This window comes from Octodon degus, unplaced genomic scaffold, assembly GCF_000260255.1.
Source record: "Octodon degus isolate 3935 unplaced genomic scaffold, OctDeg1.0 scaffold00017, whole genome shotgun sequence".
Classification (NCBI taxonomy): domain Eukaryota; kingdom Metazoa; phylum Chordata; class Mammalia; order Rodentia; family Octodontidae; genus Octodon; species Octodon degus.
This window is the reverse complement of record NW_004524593.1, coordinates 5,000,167-5,020,509: the sequence shown is the minus strand read 5'-3', so window position 1 is coordinate 5,020,509 and position 20,343 is coordinate 5,000,167. Positions and strand designations below refer to the sequence as shown.

Here is a 20,343-nt window from a genome sequence, read left to right as displayed (position 1 = left end):
AAACAAAAATAAAAACGGCCATGCTCTTTCTCTGTCTGGGTCTCCCTTCTAACCGTCGCAGTGCGCTGTGAAATGGTGAAAGGAAAAGCCACAGAGCTGTTAAGTGTGAGTTCAGACCATGCAATCCGCTGCCTGGGCGTCTTCTCTACAGCTGGTCTGTTTTCTATGATGAGCTGGGCTTGCTCTGGCTAAACACGGGGAGCTTACTCCAGGTTGCCCCTCTAGCAGCTCAGACAGGGCCTAGGGCATCATTAGATTTACATTAAAAATGGGGTGGGCGCCTGCACACCCCCCCCCCACGGACTTCGGGGCATCCTGTCGTGCAGCTCCCCCTAGAAGTGCCCGCGCTGCTAGCTGCTATTGTTTTTGGCTGGAGGCCTCACAGCCCAGCCAGTCGCTGTGTAAGCAGTCTGCCTGAGCTTCGAGGGCTAACTGCCTTCTTAGACGTCCTCTTGCTGTTCGTTGTTCTGCCATCAAGCCATTACTATTACTAGTTTTAAATGTCTCAATCTATGTTTCCCATACAGTAAGATATGAAGTGTAGGGAACTGCTGCCCTATAAATCTTTGAAATTTTTTGGGGGCATCTTTCTTTTTGTACCAGGCTAGCATTTGAAACCAGTGTAGGACTTGTAAATTTGTAAAGTTCAAATCAGAATTTAGGGTGGGAGTTAATAACCAAGTCGTTGTTCTTGTGCTGCTTAAAAAGTTTCTGGCATTTGTGTCTTTTATTTTTTTGTTCATCATACAGTCGATTCAGGCAGAATAAAAAACATGAAGTAGCTCTTGGCAGAGGGTCAAAACCAGCATTGCAAGGGAGGTATTTAAAAGTCCTTTAAGTGTGAGCTATTTGTATAAGCAATAACTGCACATTTCTTATGACTGGGAAGACTATTTTCACAGTCTTTCATGGAAATATTTCTAGACAATTTCTGTGGCTCTTTTCCCTGAGCTCATTTATTTGCTTTTGCCTCAGAACAGAGCATTTTAATGAGCAGTTTTATGAGCCTAACCTGGGTTCTGTGAGCTCCGCATGACTGGATGCCTTCTGCACGTAACCTTTGCCCTATTTCCCTTAAAAACACAAGGCTTTCCAGTCATCAACTTCATCCTACGACTGTGGAGGGAAAACAGCAGCTACCTTCGTCCACTGCAAGGAATAGGCTTTTCAGGTATTTTGTTATCCCTTTATAACTTTTTAAAGTCATACCTGTTAGCATTCTGATCACCAGTTCTTTCCTTTTGTGGGATGCCTGGTCATCTGCGCTCTGCTGTTCACTTCGTCCAGAACCGTCCAGCCCTCTGGAGAATGCACTGAGTGGTGTCTGTAGCCTACTAGGCACAGAGAGAGGCCAGGTGAACCCCACATCGTTTTTCGAAATACAAACTTTCAAAATAAATAAAATATACAGTTGTTTGCCTCCACTCGATCTTTTGTTTGTCATTGTCGGGAAGTCCCGTCTTTTGTGAAAGCTTTTGTATGTCATCATCTGATCTGTTTGGAGTCCTTCTCTTTGTGTTTCAATTTCTTTAAATCTTTATTTGGTACAGGGTCTCGCTACACAGCTCCAACTCAGTGATCCTCCTGTCTCAGCCTCCCCAGAACTGGATTACAGGCATGTGTTACCACACCTAGTTTCAGGGCTGGCACAGTGCACCTGGGACTTGGGGGCTGGCATGGCGTATGGTACTGGGGGATCGAACCCAGATCCTTGAGCTTGCCAGGCATGGGCTTAGACCACCAAGCTGTCTCCCCAGTGCCTATGTGTTTTAACTCAAGTATAAAATAAGTATTTTCCATTTTATACATAGATTCCTAGATATTTTGTATAGAATTAATTTCTGTCCTCTAATCAAAAAAAAAAAATCCTGATTTTTTAAATAGGTTCCATTTTTAGGGTTTTATCAGTTTTCTTGGGATCTGCTAAACATACCAGTCCTCCCTTTCATTTGAACAGCGGAGCCCCAAACAGGATGGAGCCCCTGCAAGGACACAGAGAACAGGAGAACAATGAGGCCATTGTTGTGTGGAACAGGCAGCCCCCCTCCTGGTCATGCATTCCAGCATGTTTGCCCTTTAAACCTGCACTATGGATTAAAGGTTGTGGTTCCTTGTGACACCTAGCTCTTTTTCTGACCTGCTTACTCCAGCCAATCTGTCTTCATCCCATAATCCTGTTTACTTTTTTCTACTTAGGACAAGGAAGGTACTCTTCAAACCAGAATGAAGTAAGTTTAGGACAAATGAAAGCAAATCTGCTTCACACAGCAGGTTATAAACTTGTGGAACTCATTAGTCCCAACGGTGGTACTGGCAGGAAATGTAAATGAGCTCAAAACTTTCTAGCCTTATTTATGAATGAGAGCCATAAATGGCTACTAAGAAAACCAGAGCTGTGCCTTTTATAGCTGAAGTTAGAGAGCTGCTGTAAGGCCTCACCATGGTCTTCCCTTGAGATCTATTGAGATGGCTGGCCTTGGGTCTGGCCCCCACTGGAATGTCCTGAGTCCCTTCTGTTTGTCCTTTGTCTCACTGGGTCTCAAGAAGACCCTCCAGCATCTTCTAGGACAGGTAACATTCTTTTTAAAAATAAAAGTTAGAAAAAAGCCTTCCAAGTTTTCCTTTCCCATTCAACCATTTGCCTACCACAGTGCCAATTATGACTGTCAGGGAAGGATGACGCCTGTCCAGTGGAAATGAGCTGAGATCACATTTGGATCTTAAAACATAGATGCTCTCTTTTATGTTAAGTCAGGCCTTATTCATTCTGGGAATTTTTAGTCCTGAGGCCATAAATAGCATTTTTATTTCACCCTGTATTCTATCCTTAGCAAAACCTTCAATTATTTAACCCCTCTTCTTTTCCTAAACTATGTCCTTAAAGGAGGGGTTCTTAACTGGACCACTCAAAAATGCAGATGTAGCCAGATGTGCTAGCGCATACCTATAATCCCAGAATTTGGGATGTTAAGGCAAGAGGAACATAAATTCTATTCCAGCCTGGATTATGTAGTGAACCCCTGTCTCAATAACAACAGCATCAGTAATGACAGTAATAATAGTGATGTCCCACACTTTCTGTGGTATCCTGGTATCCTGGTGTCTTACTCTTTAAAAATCACCCCAAGTAGTTCTCAGTAATAAAGTTGAGAACCTGGCCTGACAGGTTTTGTGGGTGCTGTCCTTAACCTGAACTTGTGGTTAGCATCTCACTGTGGCAGATGGGTGTTCGGAAATGCTCACATTCCCCCACCTCAAGCTGCAGGCTTATTAGTGATTATGGTGAGCCCTTTGCATAGGCCGCCTGGATTTCCATGCTGCCTGCTTTCTCTGTCTTTCCAACTATGAACACTTAGTCAAGGAAAACTTCTTGTGCAAATTGGCCAATTGCAAATTCATGATACCTAACACTTATAAGGCCTACACCAGTTTGTACTCTCCCCTGTTTGACTAGTCCAGCGCCTGTTTCAGAACTTCTACCACAACAGTCCCTTAATTTCCCACTAGACTGTCACCATGTCACCTGTTTGGGAAGAACACTGAAGCCAACTAGAAGAAACTACCCAACACCCGTATCTTCATTTCTACTGAGAATTCTTATCCCATTTATCTCTTTACCCTTCCTTTGGATCTTTATAAAGAAAATTCCATTATTTACTTTATACTGCTATAGTGTGCTTATGTCCCTAAAAAGTTCATATATTAGGAATTTTATCCACCAAATTGTTATATTAATAACATTTGTGAGTTGGGCTGTGGGGAGACAATTAGGATTTGATGGGACCTGAACATGGCACTCCCATGATGACACCAGCAGCATTATAAGAAGAGGAAGAAACATCAGGATAGCAGCTTGCAGGCGTACTTAGTCCATTGAGCTGTCTTGCCAGCCCCAGAAGGTGAATCTTCCTGGACACTCGGCAGTATACTGTTTTGCACAGTACCAGTGACATCTTCAGTCTTTTATCTTCTGTCTCCTTTCTCAACTTCATGTATGCATGTCTTTCCTGCCTTGAAAGGCTCACTTTTTACCCTCAACACATGCCAGCACCTGGCCCTTAAGCTTCTCAACCTCCAGATCCCAGAATTAAATCTTCACTTTTTTTTTTTTTTTTTTTTTGGTGGTACCAGGGATCAAACTCAGGACCTTGAACTTGCCAGGCAAGCACTTATTCCACTGAGCTATCTCCCCAGCTCTTTTTCTTTACTCTTTACAAGTTACCCAGTGAGTGGTGTTCTGCCCTCACTTATGGCCCCTCACGCTCCAGTCATGTCCTTGATAATTAAAAATCAGTAAAGTAGTGAAATTATATTTGTTTTAGTATTTATATATATTTTAAGGCTCTATATCCCCTTCCCACACTCTTGTGAACCTTTTCTACACTTTTAAAAATACTTCTAATGTTCTAAACCATTTTCTAAACTCGCAAACCTATATAATATTAACAACATACATATACTGTGCAGTACTGCAAAATCATGCAATATAGTGAAAAGCCCATGATAAATAATTCATATTAATATTTTTTGAAAACCCATAAAACAGTGAGTCTGTGAAAGTCAAATAGTGAAATAGCAAGAAACTACTGTACTCCATGATCTTATTCATATGGAAACTTTCAAAAGAAGAAATTTCAATTCCCCTATCTTGTACCCTGAACAACTACTTTAAAGATAACATGTACTGTATCAACTATTGTTATTCTCCTATTATTTTGTCATGAAATTTTATGTTTTTCCATTAAAAGGTTAATCTCATTTAAAAAAAAGAAAATGATTAAGTCAGGTATCTGTATGCTGTGTATTAAAATATAGTGGAAAAGATTTATTAAAAAGTAATTAACATGGACAGAAGATAAATTCCTAATGATAAAAACATTTAATAAGGTATGAGTATATAAGAAGAAGTCAATTCAGATTTATCTGACTACCTAAAGTTGTCACATGGTTGGTGGCATTTGGACCAAGTCTTCAATAATGGAAAAACTTTTAGGAGTTATAAGACTAAAGTCCATTTAAAGTTAAAGGAACAGGGCCGAGGAGATGGCTCAGTGCAATAAGCGCTTCCCTGGCAAGCACAAGGGCCTGCGTTCAATCCCCGGTTCCACCAAAATAAATAAATAAATAAATAAATAAATAAATAAATGCAATAAGCGCTTCCCTGGCAAGCACAAGGGCCTGCGTTCAATCCCCGGTTCCACCAAAATAAATAAATAAATAAATAAATAAATAAATAAATAAAATAAAATACAAAATAAAGTTAAAGGAACAGGGGCTGGGGAAGTAGCTGAGTGTATAAGCACCTGCCTGGCAGGCGCAATGGACTGGGGTTCATTCCCCAGTACTGCATGCCAAGCAGGCCCCATAGCCCTGAGCTCGCCCCGTCAGCCACCAAAACTGGGTGTGGTGGTGCATGGCTATAATCCCAGCACCAGGGAGGCTGAAACAGGAGGACCACTACAAGTCCAAGCTGTATAGTGAGACCCTGTACCAAAATAAACAAATGAATAAATAAATAAAATAGTAAATTAAATAAAGTTAAAGGGTCAGCATGGCTAAAGGTCACACACTCTAGTGCAAATAGTTTGATCTGGGAATGGTGAATGGCTTGCTGTAATTGGAATACTACAATTTTAGAAAGTGAATCTTTGTTTGTTTATTTATTTATTATCATTTTTATTATTTATTTGGTATAGGGTCTCATTATGCAGCTTGGACTCATAGTGATCCTCCTGTTTTCTGCCTCCCCAGCTCTAGGATTAGGGGTGCACGCATGACACCCACTCTCTGTGGCCAGCTCAGAGCATATAGGGGCAGGGCCAGCAGAGTGTGTGGTGCAGGGGATCGAACCCCAGTCCCTGTGCTTGCCTAAGCCAGCATACTTAGTCCACTGAGCTGACTTGCCAGCCTCAGAAGGTGAATCTTTCTGAACACTCAGCAGTATACTGTTTTGCACAGTATCAGTGGCATCTTCAGTCTTTTATCTTCTCTCTCCTTTTTCAACTTCATGTATGCATGTCTTTCCTGCCTTGAAAGAATCTCTTTTTACCTTCATATCTTGATAAATACCGTGCCACTTTTTCTCATGTCTCTGCCAAATTCTTGGAGTGTGACTTATCCGTTCTTTTACTCCCTTCTCTGCACTCTTTATCTCACCCTTCTAAGGCTGCTTCTAAACATCCCCAATGAAAGCTCCCCTACCTACCCCCACAGAAAGGCTCTATCAAGGATTTCCACATCATCCAGAATAAGCCTGTGGCCAAGTCTCATTTTGTTTGAATTTTTTTTTCCTGCAGTAGTCTGGGGATGCTGCATAATTGTTCATCTCCTCCCACCCTTTTATACTCCCTGATTTATTTCTCCCATTTCTACACACCCTACCTGTAGCCCTGAAACACTTTCCTTACTCCTCTACCTGTTTCATTTCATTGTTTATTCTTTCACCCTGTGAACATTTATAAGCAGAAGCACTGAACAAGACACCTTCTGAATACACAGATAAATTTGGTCCTCTGTATACTTACTGATTTTAGGTACATTTTCTGCTTTTAAATTTTCTGCTTTATGATTCTAGCTACCATGAGAGATATATGCTTTATATGTTCTCAAGCACAATTTCCTAAAAAGTAAACTCTTTTTTCCATGAAAAGTAATTTCCCACCTTAATACATTGCCAAAATTAATCAAGTCACTGAATAAGCCTTCTAGGCTGGACATCCAAGCATGTTATCATGTTTTCGTACTCTTACTTCACAATCTTTTTTCTTTTTCTTTTGGTACCAGAGATCAAACTTAGGACCTTGTGCTTGCCAGGTAGGCACTTGTGCCACTAAGCTATCTCCCTGGCTCCTCAAAATCAATTTTTTATACAATCTAGTTTGTGTTTTCTTCTTTTCTTTCTTGGGATACATTTAAGGTGCATTCTGACCTCTCCTTTTTTGTAGATGTCCACTTGGTCTAGACTCTTGTAACCTCACATAAGTTCAATACCAGAGACAACAATTGGTATAAATAATTCTATTCTAGCCTACCTTAAATAGATGCAGCCTAAAGTCAACTACTATACAAATCTCTATAAAAGGTCACCTGAGCACATTCTCTTTGATGATTCTGCAGTCTCACCATATCCCACCTTGCCTCGTTAGCCTAACCCATGTTTTCCACAATCTAACCACTCACGTCACAATCCAGCCCTGTCTCCTACTTCAGATGGTTGTCATCCTGCCCTCCTACTATTTCCCCAGATAGGTGCAGCCACTTTCGACCTCCATTTGTTCCCCTTGCCTAGGTGCCTTCTTAATAGCTGTGTGCTCAGCACTATCAGGTCATGTCTTGCCCACCTGCTCCAGATAGCCTTGTCTGGCTCCTGAAAACTCTAGAAATCTCTCTCTTTTGCAAAGCCAATTACACTTAAAGGCCTTCCTGAACCACTTAGCCCTCATTACATGCTATCACTATGACACTTGGCTTCCTGTCTGTTAATCAACTCCTCCCAAAATAGATGGTAAAGTTCTCAGCAGCAAAATTATGCACTGTTCTTCCCTTTTATCTTCCAGGGGACCTAAGACACTTTTCATCAGCTATTAAACATTTAACACATAGCATGAATTAATTGCAGTCATAACCTATTGTTCAATATATTTTTTAAAATGTGTGTGTGTGTGTGTGTGTGTGTGTGTGTGTGTGTGTGGTGCCAGCTCAGCCCACAAGGGGGTGGGGCTGGCTGGTATGTGGTGCTGGGGGATTGAACCACGGTCCCTGTGATTTGCTAAGCTTGTTCTAAGTAGGTGCTTTAGACCACTGAGCCATCTCACCAGCCCCTGTTCAATATATTTGTTTAGGCCAAAGTAGACTGTGTAAGTACAAGAGAAAATTATGCTTACACTGGCTTTAAAGGAAATATTTCTTTTTAATGTATTTAGTACAGGGTCTACAGGATCTCACTACACAGATCGGACTCATAGTAATCCTCCCAAGCACTGGGATTACAGGTGTGCGCCACCATACCCAGTCTCATTTACCCTCTCAGTGCACCCTGGGGGCAGGACCAGCATGGCAGGCCATGGATCAAACCCTGGTCCCTGTGTCTGCCTAAGCAGCCATTTTAATCTGTTGAGCTATCTGACCAGTGCTAAGGAAATATTTCTTAATCTATAACATTTGTATCTAGTGTACATCATTTCATGTAGATGCCTTTTCCTAACTTGAAAAGAAGCAGTTGAAAAGTAGCCACTGAGCTTCAAAATTTAAATGCCCAGTTATAGATATACAAGGGATGGAAGAACACATTATTAAGTGGTTTCTAGATGGGAGGTAGATGGGGAAGTGAGATGGAATCTATAGGACAAATTATCCTTCTTCAACAAATCACAAGAGAAAAACAGAAATGGAGAAGTTTGTATGTTAAAATGGACCTGCTAATAAGATCTGCTAATAAGTCATGGATTTATTTGGATTCAGTTCAAACACATAAACTTACAAACATTTGTTTCAAAGACAGCTGGACCAATGTAATATGAACACTCACTATATGACAATGTTAAAATTATCATTAATAATTTTACGCAGGACAATCTCATCATTGGAAATCTTTCTTATTCTTAAGAATATATATGCAAGCCCCAAGTAGAAAAGCAGTACTTCAGAAAGTGATATAAAGCCTGCCCTGTGTTTTAGCTGTGTTATGTAAAGGTCATCCATACACATAAAACTGAGTTGTACATTCTGTAGTTGGGTATACAGAGGAGAGTGAAAAGGACCATCACTAGCAGTGTGTAGTTATACTCCTTGAAGATATAAAGCTTATTATAAGAGTAGTGCCTTCCAGAATCAGTTTGGTTTCACTCCAGTTTAACATTAGCCTTCAGTAGATACTCACTAAGACATTCTAAAACAGACCTATATATAAGACAAAACGAAAGTCACAAAAATAAAACACAAATAATCTGACATGCCTTCTCTGATATCGATTTAATTAGTAAGCCCGGTCTCAATTCTCTGACAAAATTTCTCAATAAAACATTAATGATCAAAAAATTCTTCTCACTTAACAAAGGTTGGGTCTCATCTGTGCGAAGTGTAACAGAATGTCCAGTGAGCTGATGCAAGAACCCAGGAGAAAGCATAGAAAATGCACACGTTATAAAGCCACATGCGCGTGACTGGGATTTAAATACAATGCCAGCACCTTCACTGCAAGAGGATTTCTCTAAAGCGCATAATTCTCTCTTGTCCCCTAAAAGCCATAAGTGCTCATTGGACTTCATCTTTTTTACACTATTTCAACAGATGTTAAAACTAACTGCGTGACTAATCATTAACTTCATGGTACCTTTTTATACTTTCTCGAAGTCTCTTTTTGACCCTGCCACCAAAAAGCAAATTGTGCCCACTTGACTAGAAAACTAAAGATTGATCTAGTAGCCATTTTTGAGAGTATCTACCAAATGTAAATATTTTTATCTGAATGATTCAACAGTACTAGTTAACGGTAAAACTAGAATTTGAAATTGTTAGTAAGTAATCATTCAAGATTAACTTAGTTTGGCCAAGCATGGTAGCGCAAGCCTGTAACCCCAGAACTCAGGAAGCTAAGGCATGAGGATTGCTGTGAGTTTGAGGCCAGCTTGGGCTACAAAGTAAGCTCAAGGCCAGCCTGAACCGAATAACAAATCCTTTCTTAAAAAGACAAATAATTAATTTATTCCAAGATGACTTTTTAAAATCTGTATCTTATAATTTTTTTAAAAGATCATGTATCTGTTTAGATGTTTAAAATCATACTCTGGCATGCACCTACCATGTCCAGTGTGGTAGTCCTAGCTGCAGATGCATCTAGTCCAGATATCCACATGCTGTAGCCATGGGTCCCCAAAGCATGGCCCATGGCGCAGAACCAGTCTACAGCCTGGCAGGAACCAGGTGGTGCTGTAGGAGGCAAGCAGTGAGGGAAACAGCTAAGCTTCATCTGTGTCTATAGCTGCTCCCTGTCACCTGAGCTCCACTGCCTGTCAGCTAGAAGCACAAGTCCTATCTAGTATGGTGTGTGTGAGGGATCAGTATTGCTTGCTCCTGGCGAGAATCTACCTGATGATCTCAGATGGAGCTGAGGTAGTGATGTTCACACTGGAAAGCAGCTGCAAATGCGGATTAATGTTAGCAGAGAGTCTTAACCTCGCAGAGACCATAATAAGTCCATTCCTTGCAGAATCAAAACCCCATCAGGGAATGGAAAGTGACAATTCTGCTGCATCTACTGGTAGGCTTTATAATGGCAAGTAAGCTGATATACTTAATCGCCCAGTTATGTTTGGTGTCAGGCTTTAAGTTAGAGTCCATCACTTACTTTCATAAGCAGGTGATCAGCCCATTATTTGATTGGCCACTTCCATCTGTGCCTCTTTTGCTTGCTGTAATTTTGACTCCATCACAGTTTTGGTAGGCCCACAGCTAACTCGCCAAAATGAGTAGAAAACAAACATGGCTAGAGAGTGTCTTTAGAAGAGGCAAAGACCCAATCATTAAATGACAGAAGACTCTAAGATGCCAACAAAAAAACAGTGCTGCATTTAAAACAGAGTCCTATTTAAGACTTTTTCTTTTTTGGTACCAGGGAATAAACTCAGAATCTTGCACTTACCAGGCAGGCACTTAGGCCACTGAGCTATCTCCCTAGCCCAAATCCTATTTAATTTTTTTATATGCAAATTCTATTGAAGTTATAATTTTGGTGCAACAGGTAATTCACATTCTTTAAGCCCACTTTGTATAATAGATTGAAACCTGCTATCAACAAAGCCATGAGGCATGCAAAACTGCCTCACTGCATGGAGACCAAGCACACTGTATTAAAATATGTGTCTTTGGAGTCTTGCAAAAGAAAAAAAAATGTGAATACCAAGAATGGACTCCACTATTGAAAGCCACCACTTTATTAATTTTTTTCTCATTAAATTATTGAAAATCAATAATTACATAACATATTAAAATTGCAGACAAATAATTGAAATGTGAAAGATATAAGATGTAAACAGAGTGAATTTTAGAGAAATATTCCTGAGATGAATACATAGCATGAGATTAATAATAGATTGTAAATAAATTATTTACAAATTTAAATGAATATAACAGTAAAAATTGTCCAAAATAAAAATGAAGAATTTACAAATCAGTCGTATAATAGTTCACTCTGCCAAATTCAAGAAATTTGTATTCAAATACTTAGAATTCTCAAAGTAGAAATGGGTAGGCAATAAATATTTAAAGATTTTAAATTTCTGAATTTAGTCGAAATTATAGCACCACATTTCAAAAAAATTGAACATTTTGCACAAGAAATTTGAATAAAATCATACCAAGATACACAAAAATGAAATTGTCCAAACTTATTGTAAAGAAAAAAATCATTAAAACATACACATAAAAAAAATTAGCTCTGGAAGAACAAAATTAAATAGCATCTTATTCCACATTAGAAAAAAAAAAAAAAAAAAAAGCAAGTGTGTAAGAAACTAGACTAATTAATTCAAAAGACTGAAAGAAAAAAATCTATCCTCATTGAATTTTTTTTATTTGTGTGTGTGTGTGTGTGTGTGTGTGGCCAGCTCAGCCCACCAGAGGGTGGGGCTGGCTGGCATGTGGTGCTGGGGGATTGAACCACGGTCCCTGTGCTTTGCTAAGCTTGTTCTAAGCAGGTGCTTTAGACCACTGAGCCATCTCACCAGCCCCTCATTGAATTTTATACTTAGCAAACATACCTTTGAAAACTAAAAGTAAAATATTTTCCAGTTATACAAACTCAAAATATTCTAATACCTCCATACATAGCATATAGGAAATAACAAAGAGCATAATCCAGAAGGCAAGAGAAGTTTCTGTATGGTCCTGGATAAAGAATAAAGAGCTCTCAAAATGATAGTTATGCAGGACTATGTAAAATATGTTAGATGAACCCATTAAAAGATCATTAAAAATTTCTACAAAATAGTATCAATCTTATGTTAGGTTATATACATATTTTTTCATGTTTGTATGTGTGTGTGTGTGTGTATGTGTGTATGTGTAAAAGACAAGGAAAAAGTAATATTAAGTCAATGGAAAGTGGAAATATACTTTTTAAAGCTTCTAATACTAGAAAAAAATATCATGCCATGTCTTTTAAGTAGATTGTAAGTCAAAGATACAGTATAAATCAAAACAAAAATTAAGGTTAAACAATATTCAGAAAATTAAGTATTAATTAATTAAAAATTAAATATTTCAAAACAATTGAACTAAGAAAAAGTTTTCATGATAGTAAAGAATTACTAGGAATAAAACATAAGATAAATACTGGAATGGCAAATATATGACCAGCACTTCTAACAGTCTGGGGATAGGATATCGCACAAAGTTCTAGTATGTCATGGACATGGACAGTGTCCATGACGCTTACTGGTGGCCAGATGTTATTAAATACATTTATGCTGAGAGCATAATTCTTAGTTGTTTGCTGCACTGCTAAAACTAAAAAACCCTTCACTGCTGGTGAACAGCAGACCCTGCTTGCTACAGAGGACATTTGTTAGGTGAGGGTTCAGTTCAAAAGGTGGCACACGTTCCTCTTTTGGTTAGCTCCGGAACTACATGCACTGATCAAATAGCAGAGAGTACGAAAATATAATGGTTGCAGTCACCATGGGGCACAAGTGAGGTTAATGAATCTACTGATATTGGCAATAAGGAAGTAATGCTTGGCTTTGTGCATGATGCTTTTCAGGAGGATATATATTATGTGTGATTTTGTTATTAACCACCACTGTAGCTGCAGAACTACTGACATATTTAAATGCTTGTATATCAGGAAAACCTGATTGGTCCGTGTGTGTGTGTGTGTGTGTGTGTGTGTGTGTGTGTGTGTTTGTGTGTGCGCGTGCGTGCGTGCATGCAGACAGCTTTCTTGTTTCATTTTAGGTTGGAGTAGCCATCAACTGCAACTCATGCTTTCATTCTTCTATTTTTTTTTTTAAGAATACAAAACAGTGATAGAAGAAAAAACAGCATTAGAAATGATACAAGATTTCACTAAACACAAGTAATAGGAATTCAACAATGGTTGCTGAATTATATGATGATGTCTTCAAATTAGTTGTTCAGATTAGTGGATGTGTAAGGTTCATTTAAAGAAAAGCAAAACAATAACAAAGAAGTTATAAGAAATTTAAAAAGGGAAAAAAATCAGAGGAAAACAAAAACATGTTTAAGCATTGACTGTTCCTTTCAAAAGACCGGCAGAAATTGACAATACAATTACCCAAACTATTCTGCATGTATACCCAAATATATTTATTTCCCGTGTTTTATTTGTCCTTTTCCTCATCCCAGTTTTTCCTTCTCATTGAACAATTTCTTTCCCTTTCACAGTATCTGTTATATCTTTTAGATTTTCATTACTCTTTCAGGATCTTACACTAGCGAGAGAATATGATGTTTGCACATGTGAATCTGATTTATTTTACATACCAATGTAGTCTCTAGATACATCCATTTATCTACAAAAGCCTGGAGTTTATCTTTTTTATAGCTGAATAATACTTCATTGCATAAAAATGCTACATCTTTTTTATCCATTCTTCAGTTGATGGGCATCTAGCTTGTTTCCAAGATTTAGCCATGACAAATTGCGCTGCTGTAAACATGAGTGCACACATATTGCTGTGGTATGCTGTTTTCTGTTCTTTTGGAAAAATACCTAGGAGGAGAATAGCTGCCTTGAAAGGAACCTCCAATCCTAGCTTTTTGCGGAATCTCCACACTGATTTCCATAGTGGTTGCACCAGTCTGTTCTCTGAACAACAGTGGAGGAGGTTCCTCTTTCCCCACAGCCCCTCCAGCATTTGTTATTGGTTGACTTCTTGATGATAGCCATTCATTCTGGGGTGAGATGGAATTTCAGTATTGTTTTAATTTACATCTCTTGAATGGCCAATGATGTTGAACATTTTTTTCATATATTTATTGCCATTTGTATTTCTTCATTGGTGAAGTGTATATTCATCTCAGATACCCATTTTTGGATTGGGTCTTTGAATTTTGGAGGCCTGATTTTTAAAAATTCTTTATATGTTCTACATAGGAGTCCTTTGTCTGACACTCTGCTATCATTGTCTTGCACTTTGAGAGTTTTCCTTTTATTCTGTTGGTGATTTCTTTTGACGCGCAGAAACTTTTCAAAAATACGAGATCACAATTGTTAATTCTTTGAAGTATTTCCTGTGCAGTTTGATTTTTGTTCATGAATTCTTCACCTATCCATATGTCCTTAAGGTTTCTACCTACTTTCTCTTTCAGAGGATTTAGTGTTTTAGTTTTAATATTTAAATCTTTGATCCATTTTGACTAGTTTTGTGCATTGTGATAGGCATGGGTTTATTTTAAGTCTTTAGCATGTGGGAAGCCAGTATTTCCAGAACCATTTATTAAAGAGGCTACATTTTTTCCAATGAACATGTTTGGCTTCTTTGTAAGGTGGGTGAGTGTGCTTGTAGTCATGTCTACATCTTTTAATCTATTCCATTGATTCTCAGGTCTGTTTTATTGCTATTGCTATGCTGATTTTATAATAGTAGCTTTGTAGTATAATTTTGAGTCAGGGATTGTGATGCCTCCTGCCTTTCCTTTGTTACCCAAGATTGCTTTTGCCATTCTAGGCCTTTTCTGGTTCCAGATGAATTTTAGGAACTTTTTCTAGATCTGTGAGATATATTAATAGTATTTTAATTAGGATTGCAATGAATCTGTATAACAATTTTTGGAGTATGGCCACTTTCACACTGTTGGTTCTTCCTATCCGGGAGCATTCTTCAAAGAATTACAATTTTAGCTGTATATATTTTTTATTTCCTTTGTGAGATTGATTCCTTTGTATTTCATTTTAAGGGTGTTATTGTAAAAAGCGTGGTCTCCATAATTTCTCTCTCTGTGTTCACTGTGTATGGAAATACTATTGACTTTTGAGTGTTGACTTTGTACCCTATTATGCTACTGAATTTGCTTGTTAAATCTGAAAGTCTCTTAGTGGAGTTTTTGAGGTCCTCTACATACAGTATGTCGGCTGCAAATAACGATAAGTTCACGTTTTCCTTTCCAATAATTATTCCTTTTATTCCTTTCTTTTGTCTAATTACTCTGGTTAATGTTTGTAGAACTATATCAAACAGGAGTGGTGACAGTGGGCATCCTTGTCTTGTTCCTGATTTTAAAGTGAAGGCTTTCCATTTTTGTCCATTAAGTATAATGTTAGCTGTTGGTTTGTCATAGATGTTTTTTTGTCAGGTTTAGGTAAGGACCACCTATTCTGATTTTCTTTAGTGTTTTTATCATGAATAAGTGTTGGACTTTATTAAAGGCTTTTTCTGAATCTATTGAAGTGATCATGTGATTTTTGTCTTTGGCTCTGTTGATGTAGTGTATTACATTTATGGTTTTGCATATATTAAACCATCATTGCATTCCTGGGATGAATTCCACTTGATCACAATGTAGAATCTTCTTGATGACTGCTACATTTTGTTTGCTAGTATTTTATTGAAGATTTTTGCATCTATGTTCATTAGGAAGATTGACCTGTACTTCTCTTTTTTACTTTTGTCTTTCTCTGGTTTTGGTATCAGAGTAATACTTTCCTCCAGGAATGAGTTTGGGAGAATTGCTTCCCTTTCAATTTCATTAGAGAGTTTGAGAAGAGTTGGTATTAGGTCTTCCCTAAATTTCTTGTAGAATTCAGCTGTGAATCCATCAGGACCTGGGCTTTTCTTTGTTGGTAGGTTTTTTTTAAATTACATTTTCAATTTCATGGGCTGATATTGCATTATTTAGAATTTTTATGTCTTCTTGATTTAACTTTGGTAGTTCATATGTATCCTAAGAATCTGTCTATTTCTTCTGTATTTTCCATTCTGTGACAGCAAAGATTTTGGAAATAAGTATTGATAATATTCTGCATTTCCACAGGGTCCATATAGCAGCTTTTAAATGAGGTTTAAAAATTTCATTTTTTAAATGAGGTTGTTTAGGGGTTCATCAATTTTGTTTATTTTTTCAAAGAACCAACTCTTCAACTCATTAATTCTTTGTATTGTTTTCTTTGTCTCCATTGCATTTATTTCTGTTCTCATCTTTATAATTTCTGGCCTTCTTTGGGCCTTAGACTTGATGTGCTCTTCTTTTACTAGGAGTTTGAGGTGCAGCATAAGATTGTTTATTTGGTCTCATTCTGTTTTCCTGATGTGAGTATTTATAGCTATAAATTTCCCTCTTAAGATAGCTATCATTGCATCCCACAGGTTCTGGTAAGTTGTATCTGTATTTTCATTAGATTGTAAATATCATTTAATTTCTTCTTTAATTTCTTTTTGTTTTACAAAACAACATTTTAATGAAAATTCAGTGGTAGATATGTATAATCTGAATTTCTATAGGGTCCATATAGAATAGCCCCAATAGTTACCAGGGACTGTCATAGAAACATAAAGCTGACTAGATGCTCAGATAATTGTTACATATTCTCATCATCTGATTCATCTTCTTCCTTCAGTGATTCCTTAGCATATTTCTCTGCTTCTTCCCTTACATCTTTTGGAACAATTTCATGTCTTCCTTTAATTAATTCACCAACCTAGCTGAGCTCACGTTCAAAAGCTTTATCCTTAACTTCATCATGTACTATGTAAATTATTTTCCCAACTTCTTCTCCTCCTTCTCCTTCTCCTTCTCCTTCTCCTTCTCCTTCTCCTTCTCCTTCTCCTTCTCCTTCTCCTTCTCCTTCTCCTTCTTCTTCTTCTTCTCCTTCTTCTTTTTCTCCTCCTCCTTCTCCTCCTCCTCCTTCTCCTTTTCCTCCTCCTTCTCCTCCTCTTCCTCCTCCTCCTCCTCCTCCTTCGTCTTTCTTCATGGAACCGGGGATTGAACTCAGGCCCCTGTGCTTGCCAAGGAAGCACTTATTCCACTGAGCTATCTCCCCAGCCCCTTTTGCAACTTCTTTAACAACATCATGGCAGGTCATTTCTTTCATCTGAAGCTGTCCTATTTCTGTCTTTGCAGCTTGCCGGGCCTTGCCAATAGCACAGCCCCAATAACCATATGAAATACCTGAAGGGTCAGTCGTGTAGAGTTGCACACCATCATTCACACTGTAAGACTCAAACATGAAACTTGCAGCAAAGGATCTGACAGCATTGTATAGTGTGTGAGCATGTACACACATGCCCACTTGGTCTGCAAGATGTTTCAGTGGAATGTTATAGCCGCACTTAGATCTGAAGTTGGAAGCTGCTTCTCTTGCTATGTCTGCTAAAGACCGAGCATCTGCCAGCAAACCTGCCATCCCAACATGCCAATCAATGTTAAAAAGTCATTTGTTGGAACCTTCTTTGTAAAGTTTAGAAAGAACTAATTTTTCTGCCCCAAAGACAACACCATCTTTACATCTAATCCCAATAGCTGTACTACTATTTTCCACAGCCTTCATAGCATATTCAATTTGAAAAACTCTTCCATCAGGAAAGAATGTAGAGGCTAATAGATCATACCCAACTCCTATCAAGCTCATCTTGTCCAAACCACTGGAGCACATTGGGAGTCCAGGCCCAAAGCTTCATTTCTTCTTTAATGTCATCCATGACCCACTGATTGTTCAGAAGGATATTATTTAGTTTCTGTGTGTTTATATAGTTTTTGCTGTTTCTTGTGTCAATAATTTCCAGTTTCATTGCACTATGGTCAGATAACATGAATGGGATAATTTCAATTCCTTTGCATTCACTTAAGCATGTTCTACGTGCTAGCACATGATCTATTTTGGAGAACATCCCATGCACAGATGAGGAAATGTATATTCTGATGCTATTGGATGGAACATTCTGTAAAGTACTACTAAGTCCATTTTCTTCACAATTTTGGCTTAGTTCTGTTATTTCTTTGCTCAATTTTTGCATAGTTGATCTATCTCTTTGTGTCCATGGGGTGTTAAAGTCCCCCAGTACAATTATGTTATTGCTCATTAGATTTTTCATGTCTCTTAAAATTTGTCTTATATAATTGGGCATTCCTACATTGGGTACATATATACTTATAATTGTTATCTCTTCCTCTTGCAGTTTTCCCCTAACAAGCATGTAGTAACCTTCTTTGTCTCTTTTAATCATACTTAGTTTGAAGTTGACATTGTCAGCAACAGAAGAGCTACTCCTATTTTTTCTGGGTTCTTGTTGCATGGAGTAATGTTTTCTATCCTTTGACATTGAGTCTGTTATTTTATTTTAGTGTTAAATGTGTTTCTTGTATCCAGCATATTGTTGGATTTTGTTTCTTTATCCACTCTTCCAGTCTGCTTCTTTTGATTAGTGAATAGAGCCCATTTATGTTGAAAGTTATAACTGATATGTATTGGTTTATCTTTATCGTGTTGTTTTCTTCCTGTACTATCCCTACTTTTCCCCTTTGCTTAATTGCTTGCTCTGCTTGGTAGTTCTCTTCTGTTGTTGTTGAAGTTGTGATCATCTTTGTCTCTTTCTAAAATATCTGTCAGTACTTTTTCTAGAGTTAGTTTGGTCATCAAGAATTTCTTCAGTTGTTCTTTGTCATAAAATTATCTAATCTCTCCATTAAATTTGATACATAGTTTTGTAGGATAAATCAACCTGGGTTGAAAGTTGTTTTCTTTCAGAACCTCAAATGTCTCACTCCCAGCTCTGATTTGATTGTCTCTGTTGAGAAATCTGCCCTGATTCTGATTGCCTTTCCATTATAGGTGATCTTTTTCTCCTTTTTAACAGCTTTTAATATTCTGTTCTTTTGCTTAATTTTTGGAATCTTGATTATTATGTGTTTGAGTGATGATTTATTTTGATTGTGGCTAACTGGAATTCTATATACTTCAGTTACATGTATATCAGATTCTTTTCCCACACTTGGGAAATTTTTTGCTACCTATTTCTGTAAATATTCTTTTTTTTCTGTTATCTCCAGTTGTTTCCCTGGGACCTGTTAGTCTTTGCATCACTTTGCAGCTGTTCAATTGTTATTTCCTGGTTTCTCAATATGGTTCCTACCTCATGGGGTGGGGGGCAAAAGCCACAGTTCAAGAAGGATCCAATGATGATGAGTGCAGGCTGAAGTTGTGCAAAGATCTCCTGATGGTGCATTGGCACAATGTCGTATTCCACAAGGCTCCTGCAGATCTCTGTGGCAGCCACCACTCCCCCATGATCCTCGGAATAAAGAGAGGTAGCAAGACTCAGCAGAACTCTGGCTGGGGGCAGAGGGGAGCACCGGCGTACCAAGTCTCTCAGGCAGTCTTTACGGTGAGGAGGAGTGGCTGGACTCAGCAGAACTCTCGTGGGAAACTCGTACTTTGATTGCTATGTTAATAATTTTTTGACATAAGAGCAGACTTTTCTTGAATTCTTGTAGTGAATGCATGCTCCTTCAGCACATGCCATTCTGAATTCCTCTGATTACTTGTATTAAGCTTAAATACACATTCTTTTTTATTATAGTCACAGATTGTCAAAGTGGAAAAGGCCTCCAAAAATTAAATTGGTATTTTCATACTCAGGTAGTGAAGTATCCTAAATATAGTATAAAAGCCCACAAATGTTTATCAGTAAGATTATGGTCCCACTCTGTGTCTGATTTAGGAAACACTCAGAAGTCTGGCTTTGAGGGGCTTTTTAATATTATTTCTTTTTTATTGAGATATAATATTTGTATATTTATGGGATATATTTTGGTAATTTGATACATGTGAACAGTGTACAATAATCAAATCAGGTCACAGGCTTTTCCATCTCTTCTCAAACATTAATCATTTTTATGTGTTGGGAATTTCATACTCTTCTAGTTCTTTTGAATTTTATCATAGACTGTTTTGACCTACAGTTACCCTACTATGTTATTGAAAAACCAAAACTAATTCCTTCTGTCTGTGTTTTGGTGCCCCTTACTGAACTTCTTTCCATTCTCTATCCCTCTGCCCTTCACAGATTTTAGTGACCACTATTCCATACCCTTCTTCTATGAGATTGATTTTAAGTTTCCATAGATAAATGGGAACATGTGGCATTTGTCTTTCTGTATCTGGTTTATTTCTGTTAGCATAATAACCTCCAGTTCTACCCATATTGTTGAAAATGACAGGATTTCATTATAGCATTAAATTTATGAAACATTTTCTTTCTTTCTTTTTTTTTTTTTTTTTTTTTTTTTTTTTTTTTGAAACTGGGGATTGAACTCAAGTCCTTGCATTTGCCAGGCAAGTGCTTATTCTAATGAGCTATCTCGCCGGCCCCCTATGAAATATTTTCTTTA

The 20,343-nt window shown here is 37.9% G+C and overlaps 1 protein-coding gene and 1 pseudogene across 5 annotated transcripts in view; one reads left to right on the top strand and one right to left on the bottom strand.

The window, feature by feature from the left end:
• The window catches only part of Dnm3 (dynamin 3), a 626,878-nt gene that overhangs the window by 546,698 nt on the left and 59,837 nt on the right, over nt 1–20,343 (top strand). The window lies entirely within an intron of this gene.
• Nucleotides 16,494–17,584, bottom strand: LOC101565302 (annotated as a pseudogene).